Raw genomic sequence first — 9,210 nt, 5'->3', positions numbered from 1 at the left:
GTCCTTTCTCTCTAGCTGCCTTTTACATTTTTTTTTCTTTTTGACCTTAGAGAATCTGATGATTATTTGTCTTGAGGATTATATTATTGCAAGTAGTTTGCAGGAGTTCTCTGAATTTCCTGAATTTGAATGTTTTCTTCTATAGCTAGGTTGGGCAAGTTCCCATAGATGATATTCTCATGGGGAGAATGCTTTCAGAGACACCAATGAGTCATAGATTTGGTGTCCTTCCATAATCCCATATTTTTAAGACTTTGTTTATTCCTTTTTATTCTTCTTTTTATTTTTGTCTGATTGTCTTATTTCAGAGGGCTAATCTTCAGCATCTGAGATTTTTCCCTCATCTTGATCTAGTTCTGCTTTTAATGCTTGTGACTGTGTTATGAAATCCTTGTAGTGTGTGTTTTAGCTCTATCAGTTTGGTTACGTTATTTTATATACTAGCTATTTTTTTCTGTCTCCTCCTGTATTGTTTTACTCTGATTCTTAGCTTCCTTAAATTGGGTTTCAACATCTCCTGAATTTTGGTGATATTTATTTCTATCCATGTTTGGAATTCTATCATTTCAGCCATATCAACCTGGTTAAGAACCCTAGCTGGTGAACTAGTGTGATTGTTTAGGGAAAAGGAGGCACTTTCCTCTTCTGAGCTGTCAGAGATTGTGCACTGATACTTTCTCATGCTTGTGGGCTGATATTATTTTAGTATTTGAAGTTGCTGTCCTTTGGATGGTTTTTTATTTATTAAATTTTCTTTTACATTAGTTGATGACTTTGAAGATTTGATTGTGGTACAGGGTGTGTTCAGTCAACGGGATTCATTTCTCTTCTCAGGAGTTTTGGACTACATGCTCTAACTCTCAGGGACAGGTATTGAGGCCCAGTTTATTTCTCCTGGCTGGGGAGCAGGGGATAATGTGCTCCCAGACTACTTTTCACAATACTCCAATGGGTGGTACCAGCCAAACTGTTTTGTAGGGCAGTGGCAGTGGAACCCATCCTTGTTTGCTCATACCAGAAGTAGTGTCAGCAGTAGCACAGTTGGATGCACACTCATAGCATTGACATGCTAACAAGTACTGTGGCGCTGGCCTTTGTGCAGGCATTTGCTGCAGTGGCAATGGCAGCACAGTGTTGGGGGTAGGAGGTACCTAACAGCCTCTGTACATGTATTTGTGCTGGTAGTGGTGTTAACACAGGGTTGGGTTACTGGTGGACACAGGATTATGTGCACCCTTTGTGTGTACTCATGAAAGTGGCAATGGACACTCAGGGTGAGGGTGGGTTCACTGTTCTACACGCCTAGTTTTGTGCCAGTGGCCATTTCTCTGTGTCTTACCATTTCTACTGGTTCAGGACCTCTAAACCTTTTCAAAGAAACACTGCTCAATACAAACATATATTTTGAAGGTGCTTAGTGGGTTTTCCTTTTTAAAAAATATTATTCATTTTTAGATGGAGTCTCACTCTGTTGCCCAGGCTGGAGTGCAATGGCATGATTTTGGCTCACTGCAACTTCCTCCTCCTGGGTTAAAGCAATTCTCATGCCTCAACCTCCTGTGCAGCTAGGATTACAGGCATGGAGAGACAGAGAGTTTTGTCATGTTGGCCAGGCTGGTCTCAAACTCCTGACCTTAGGTGTTCCAACTACCTCAACCTCCCAAAGTGCTGTGATTGCAGACATGAGTCACTGCGCCCAGCACTTAGTCGGTTTTTCTAATGTGTTTATAGGATTTCTCTGTAATTATAATAAACAGATTTTCTCTGGAGGCCTCTGCTAATCACCAAAGTTTGCTTAGCTCATGAAATTTTGTTCATGTGCTTCTCCCCTGCACTTAGTGTTTATGCCCATGATGACTTCTACTAGACATTATGTTTTAAGTTACCTTTTCCTTTAAAGTTAAAGGTGTTGCTGATGCAGTCATACTTTCTTTGTCTCTTCTATGTGAAGGGACAATGTAAGAAATAAATGAGACTTGTAAATTTCCAGGAGCCTGTCTCAACAGGGAGCTATGTAAATTGACAACTAATACCACTAAACTAAATTCTATGGAAGTGGCCCAAGCAATATTAACTTCAGATTTGCCCACATACTGAGGGAGTTTATATTCTAAAAACTCCTATACATGCAGGAAGCAACAATAACAGGTTCAAATTTTGTTGTGAATGTGTTCTGAATGTGGCAAAATTGGAATATAAAGAAAGGAGATGACGTGTACATTTACAGAGTTTGTAAATTAATTCTTCAAGGAATCAAGGAGAGACTTTAGATGACTTCTCAATCCAGCATTTTCCCATATTATACTATTTCAGAAACTCTTTAAACTATACTATCCCTGACTCTAAAAGTGGTGGAGGTCATTTCAAAGTAACTGCTATGTACATAAGTCAACATAAGTTTATTAAATACCAAATACTTGCCTAGTCTTGTGTTAATCTTAGTAGTAGTCTTGCAACACAAAGTATAATTTATATTTGTTCTCATGCCTGAAGCCTTAAGAGAGAGACTATATATTTATTAAAAAGTGATGCTATCTCAAACTCTCTAAAGCATCTGAATATAAAACAGATGATTGATTAAATGCTTTGAAAGCTGCAGAAGTTTTATTGTTTCAGGTCTTAGATTTAAGACTTTGATCCATATTGACTTGATTTTGTATTAAGGTGATAGATGAGGATCCAATTTAACTCTTCTACATGTGGTTTGCCAATTATTTTAGCACAATTTGTTGAATATGGAGTTTCCCCAGTTTATATTTTTGTTTGTTTTGTCAAGAATCAGTTGGCTGTAAATATTTGGCTTTATTTCTGAGTTCTCAATTCTGTTTCACTGGTCTACATACCCATTTTTATACCAGGACCATGCTGTTTTGGTAACTGTAGCCTTGTAGTATAGTTTGAAGTTGAGTAATGTGATGCCTCCAGATTTGTGCTTTCTGCTTAGTCTTGCTTTGGATATGCAGGCTCATTTTTGGTTTCATATGTATTTTAGGATTGTTTTTCCTAGTTCTGTAAATAATGATGATATCATTTTTGATGAGAATTGCATTGAATCTGTAGATTGCTTTGGGCAGTATGGTCATTTTCACAATATTGATTCTATCCATCCATGAGCATGGGATGTGTTTCCATTTGTTTGTGTCAATGACTTCTTTCAGCAGTGTTTTGCAGTTTTCTTTGTAGAGAACTTTTACTGCCTTGGTTAGGTATATTCTTAAGCATTTCACTGTTTTTGCAGCTATTTTAAAAGGGTTGAGTTCTGTATTTTACTCTCAGCTTGGTCATTGTTGTTGTTTACCAGTGCTACTGATTTGTGTACACTGATCTTGCATCTTGAAACTTTATTGAGTATATTTATCAAATCTAGGAGCTTTTTGGATGAGTCTTTAGGGTTTTCTAGATATACAAATATATCATTGGTGAACAGCAAATATTTGACTTCCTCTTTATCTATTTGGAGGCCCTTTATTTCTTTCTCTTGTCTGATTGCCCTGGCTAGGACTTTCAGTACTATGTTGAATAGAAGTGGTGAAAATGGGCTTCCTTGTCTTGTTCCAGTTCTCATGGGAGTGTGTTCAACTTTTCCCCATTTAGTATAATGTTGGCTATGGGTTTGTCATAGAAGGTTTTAATTACCTTGAAGTATGGCCCTTCTATGCCAATTTTGCTGAGGGTTTTAATCATAAATTTAAAAATACAATGGATGCTAGGATTATAAATGAAGAGAAATCTATCAAAAATATTTTTAATCTTGGCATTGTTGGTTCAAACAGCATATCTGCCATTAAGAAGATTTGAAACAAGTTAAAGCATGCTGAATAGAGCAGAAATTACAGAGAGAGCCTTCATTTCCCTCCTAAGCTTAAAGTTTTATTGTCAGTTAGTGCTTTCTGTTCACTGAGTATGGACTAACACTGTCCAGCATGTCACTACTCTACTATATATGATCTTTTCTTTTTGGGGGACTGGGCTTTAACACTAAACTTCGATTTCCCCCAATTCATATAGTGATAGTTATCACAACTGTAAATATAAATCAGGTTTTCTACAGCCCAGTACTATGTTGCCTCCCTATCTATAATTTATGTTATGTCAAAAAAAGAAACAATTCTTGTCCCCTTTATTGTAGGTCATGTCTTTAAAATTGTGAAAAAATCATGGTTTACTTTTACTTTTTAATTTTTTTATTTTATTTATTTATTTTTATTTATTTCTTCAAAAAAAAAATGGGATACATGTGCAGAACATGCAGGTTTGTTACATAGGTATATATGTGCCATGGTGGTTTTCCGCACCTATTGACTCATCCTTTAACTTCCCTCCCTTCACCCCCAAACCCCCCAACAGGCCCTGCTGTGTGTTGTTCCCCTCTCTGTACCCATGTGTTCTCAATGTTCAACTCCCATTTATGAGTGAGAACAGGCCTTGTTTAGTTTTCTGTTCCTGGGTTATTTTGCTGAGGATGATGGTTCCAGTTTCATCCACACCCCTGCAAAGGACACAATCTCATTCCTTTCTTTGGCTGCATAGTATTCCATGGTGTACATGTACCACATTTTCCTTATTGAGCCTATTATTGATGGAAATGTGGATTGGTTCCATGTCTTTGCTATTGTAAATAGTGCTGCAATAAACATACATGTGCTTGTGACTTTATAGTAGAATGATTTTATTCTTTTGGGTATGTACCTAGTAATGGGATTGCTGGGTCAAATGGTATTTCTGGTTCTAGATCCTTGACAAGTTTTCACACTGTCTTCCACAATGGTTGAACTAATTTACATTTCCATCAACAGTGTAAAAGCATTCCTACTTCTCCACAAATTTTACCAGCATCCATTGTTTCCTGACTTTTTAGTAATTGCCATTCTGACTGGTGTTAGATGTTATCTCATTGTGGTTCTGATTTGTATTTCTCTTATGATCAGTGATGTTGAGATTTTATTCATATATTCATTGACCATGTAAATGTCTTCTTTTGAGAAATGTCTGTTCATGTCCTTCGTCCACTTTTTGATGGGGTTGTTTGTTTTTTTCTTGTAAATATGTTTAGGTTTCTAATAAATTCTGGATATTATACATTCTCAGATGGGTAGATTGCAAAAACTTTCTCCCATTCTGTAGGTTGCCTGTTCACTCTGATGATAGTTTGTTTTGCTGTGCAGATGCTCTTTAGTTTAATTAGATCCCGTTTGTCAATTCTGGCTTTTGTTACCCATGCTTTTGACATTTTTTGTCATGAAGTCTTTACCAATGCCTATCTCCATCTCCTGAGTGTTATTCCCTAGGTTTTCTTCTATGGTTTTTATGGTTTTGGGTTTTACATTTAAGTCTTTAATCCATTTTGAGATAATTTTTTGTATAAGGTGTAAAGAATGGATCCAGTTTCTTTTTTCTGCATATGGCTAGACAGTTTTCCCAGCACCATTTGTTGACTAGGAAATCCTTTCCCTATTGTTTTTGTCAGGCATGTCAAAGATCAGATGGTTGTAGATGTGTGATATTGGTACTGAGGTCTCTATTCTGCCCCACTGGTCTCTATGTCTGTTTTGTTAACAGTACCATGCTGTTTTAGTTACTGTAGTCTTATGGTATAGTTTGAAGTCAGGTAGCGTGATACCTCCAGCTTTGTTCTTTTTTGCTTAGGATTTTCTTGGCTATACAGGGTCTTCTTTGATTCCATATGAAATTTATAATAATTTTTTTTCTAATTCTGTGAAGAATGTCAATGATAATTTGATTGGCATAGCACTTATTGTAAAATGACCACATAATTGGAAGTAAAACACTCCTCAACAAATGCAGAAGAACTGAAATCATAACAAACAGTCTCTCAGACCACAGTGCAATCAAATTAGAACTCAGGATTAAGAAACTCACTTAAAACCAAACAATTTCATGGAAATTGGAAAACCAGTGCTTGAATGACTCCTGGGTAAATAATGGAATTAATGCAGAAATCAAGAAGCTCTTTGAAACTAATGAGAACAAAGAGACAATGTACCAGAATCTCTGGGACACAGCTAAAGCAGTGTTTAGGGGTAATCTATAGCACTAAATGCATCAGAAAGCTAGAAAGTTCTCAAATCAACACGCTAACATCAGAATTAAAAGAGCTAGAGAAGCAAGAGCAAACTAATCCAAAAAGTTAGCAGAAGACAAGAACAAACTAAGATCAAAAAAGAATTGAAGGAGACACACACACACACACACACATACACAAACTTCAAAAAATCAATGAAATCAAGACCTAGTTTTTTTGTTTGTTTGTTTGTTTGTTTTTTTATATACTTTAAGTTCTAGGGTACATGTGAACATCATGCAGGTTTGTTACATATGTCTACATGTGCCATGTTGGTGTGCTGCACCCATTATCTCGTCATATACATTAGGTATATGTCCTAATGCTATCCCTCCCACCCCCTTGCCCCACAATAGGACCTGGTGGTGATGATCGCCTTCCTGTGTCCAAGTGATCTCATTGTTCAGTTCCCACCTATGAGTGAGAACATGCGGTGTTTGGTTTTCTGTTCTTGTGATAGTTTGCTGAGAATGATAGTTTCCAGCTGCATCCATGTCCCTACAAAGGACACAAACTCATCCTTTGTTATGGCTGCATAGTATTCCATGGTGTATATGTGCCACATTTGCTTAATCTAGTCTGACACTGATGGATATTTGGGTTGATTCCAAGTCTTTACTATTGTAAATAGTGCTGCAGTAAACATATGTGTGCATGTGTCTTTATAGCAGCATGACTTATAATCCTTTGGGTATATCCCCAGTAGTGGGATGGCTGGATCAAATGGTATTTCTAGTTCTAGATCCTTGAGGAATTGCAACACTGTTTTCCACAATGGTTGAACTAGCTTACACTCCCACCAACAGTGTAAAAGTGTTCCTATTTATCCATATCCTCTCCAGCACCTGTTGTTTGCTGATTTTTTAATGATTGCCATTCTAACTTGTGTGAGATGGTATCTCATTGTGGTTTTGATTTGCATTTCTCTGATGGCCAGTAATGATGAGCATTTTTTCATGTGTCTGTTGGCTGTATGAAGGTCTTCTTTTGAGAACTGTCTGTTCATATCCTTTGCCCACTTTTTGATGTGGTTGCTTGTTTTATTCTTGTAAATTTGTTTGAGTTCTTTGTAGGTTCTGGATATTAGCCCTTTGTCTGATGAGTAGATTGCAAAAATTTTCTCCCATTCTGTAGGTTGCCTGTTCACTCTGAGGTAGTTTCTTTGCTGTGCAGAAGCTCTTTAGTTTAATTAGATCCCGTTTTCCATTTTGGCTTTTGTTGCCATTGCTTTTGGTGTTATAGACATGAAGTCTTTGCCCATGCCTATGTCCTGAATGGTATTACCTAGCTTTTCTTCTAGGGTTTTTATGGTTTTAGGTCTAACATTTAAATCTCTAATCCATCTTGAATTAATTTTCATATAAGGAGTAAGGAAAGGATCCAGTTTCAGCTTTCTACTTATGGCTAGCCAATTTTCCCAGCACCATTTATTAAATAGGGAATCCTTTCCCTATTTCTTGTTTTTGTCAGGTTTGTCAAAGATCAGATGGCTGTAGATGTGTGGTATTATTTCTGAGGACTCTGTTCTGTTCCATTGGTCTATATCTCTGTTTTGGTACCAGTACCATGCTGTTTTGGTTACTGTAGCCTTGTAGGATAGTTTGAAGTCAGGTAGCGTGATGCCTCCAGCTTTGTTCTTTTGACTTAGGATTGTCTTGGAGATGCGGGCACTTTTTTGGTTCCATATGAACTTTAAAGCAGTTTTTTCCAATTCTATGAAGAAACTCATTGGTAGCTTGATGGGGATGGCATTGAATCTATAAATTACCTTGGGCAGTATGGCCATTTTCACGATATTGATTCTTCCTATCCATGAGCATGGTATGTTCTTCCATTTGTTTGTGTCCTCTTATATTTCACTGAGCAGTGGTTTGTAGTTCTCCTTGAAGAGGTCATTTATATCCCTTGTAAGTTGGATTCCTAGATATTTTATTCTCTTTGAAGCAATTGTGAATGGAAGTTCATTCCTGATTTGGCTCTCTGTTTGTCTGTTACTGGTGTATAAGAATGCTTGTGATTTTTGCACACTGATTTTGTATCCTGAGACTTTGCTGAAGTTGCTTATCAGCTGAAGGAGATTTTGGGCTGAGACAATGGGATTTTCTAAATATACAATAATGTCATCTGCAAACAGGGACAGTTTGACTTCTTCTTTTCCTAACTGAATACTCTTTATTTCTTTCTCTTGCCTGATTGCCCTAGCCAGAACTTCCAACACTATGTTGAATAGGAGTGGTGAGAGAGGGCATCCCTGTCTTGTGCCAGTTTCCAAAGGAAATGCTTCCATTTTTTGCCCATTCAGTATGATATTGGCTGTGGATTTGTCATGAATAGCTCTTATTATTTTGAGATATGTTCCATCAATACCAAATTTATTGAGAGTTTTTAGCATGAAGGGCTGTTGAATTTTGTCAAAGGCCTTTTCTGCATCTATTGAGATAATCATGTGTTTTTTGTCTTTGGTTCTGTTTATATGCTGGATTACATTTGTTGATTTGTGTATGTCAAACCAGCCTTGCATCCTAGGGATGAAGCCCACTTGATCATGGTGGATAAGCTTTTTGATGTGCCGCAGAATTTGGTTTGCCAGTATTTTACTGAGGATTTTTACATTGATATTCATTAGGGACATTGGTCTAAAATTCTCTTTTTTTGTTGTGTCTCTGTCAGGCTTTGGTATCAGGATGATGTTCGCCTCATAAAATCAGTTAGGGAGGATTCCCTATTTTTCTATTGGTTGGAATAGTTTCAGAAGGAATGGTACCAGCTCCTCCTTGTACCTCTGGTAGAATTCAGCTGTGATTCCATCTGGTCCTGGACTTTTTTTGGTTGGTAGGCTATTAATTATTGCCTCAATTTCAGAGCCTACTATTGTTGTATTCAGGGATTCAACTTCTTCCCGGTTTAGTGTTGGGAGAGTGTAAGTGTCCAGGAAATTATCCATTTCTTCTAGGTTTTCTAGTTTATTTGTGTAGAGGTGTTTATAGTATTCTCTGATGGTAGTTTGTATTTCTGTGGGGTCAGTAGTGATATCCCGTTTATCATATTTTATTGCATCTATTTAATTCTTCTTCCTTTTCTTCTTTATTAGTCTTGCTAGTGCTCTATCAATTTTGTTGATCTTTTCA

This window comes from Theropithecus gelada, chromosome X, assembly GCF_003255815.1.
Source record: "Theropithecus gelada isolate Dixy chromosome X, Tgel_1.0, whole genome shotgun sequence".
In the NCBI taxonomy this organism is placed as follows: Eukaryota; Metazoa; Chordata; class Mammalia; order Primates; family Cercopithecidae; genus Theropithecus; species Theropithecus gelada.
The sequence above is the reverse complement of the archived record's forward strand: the minus strand, read 5'-3'. Positions refer to the sequence as shown.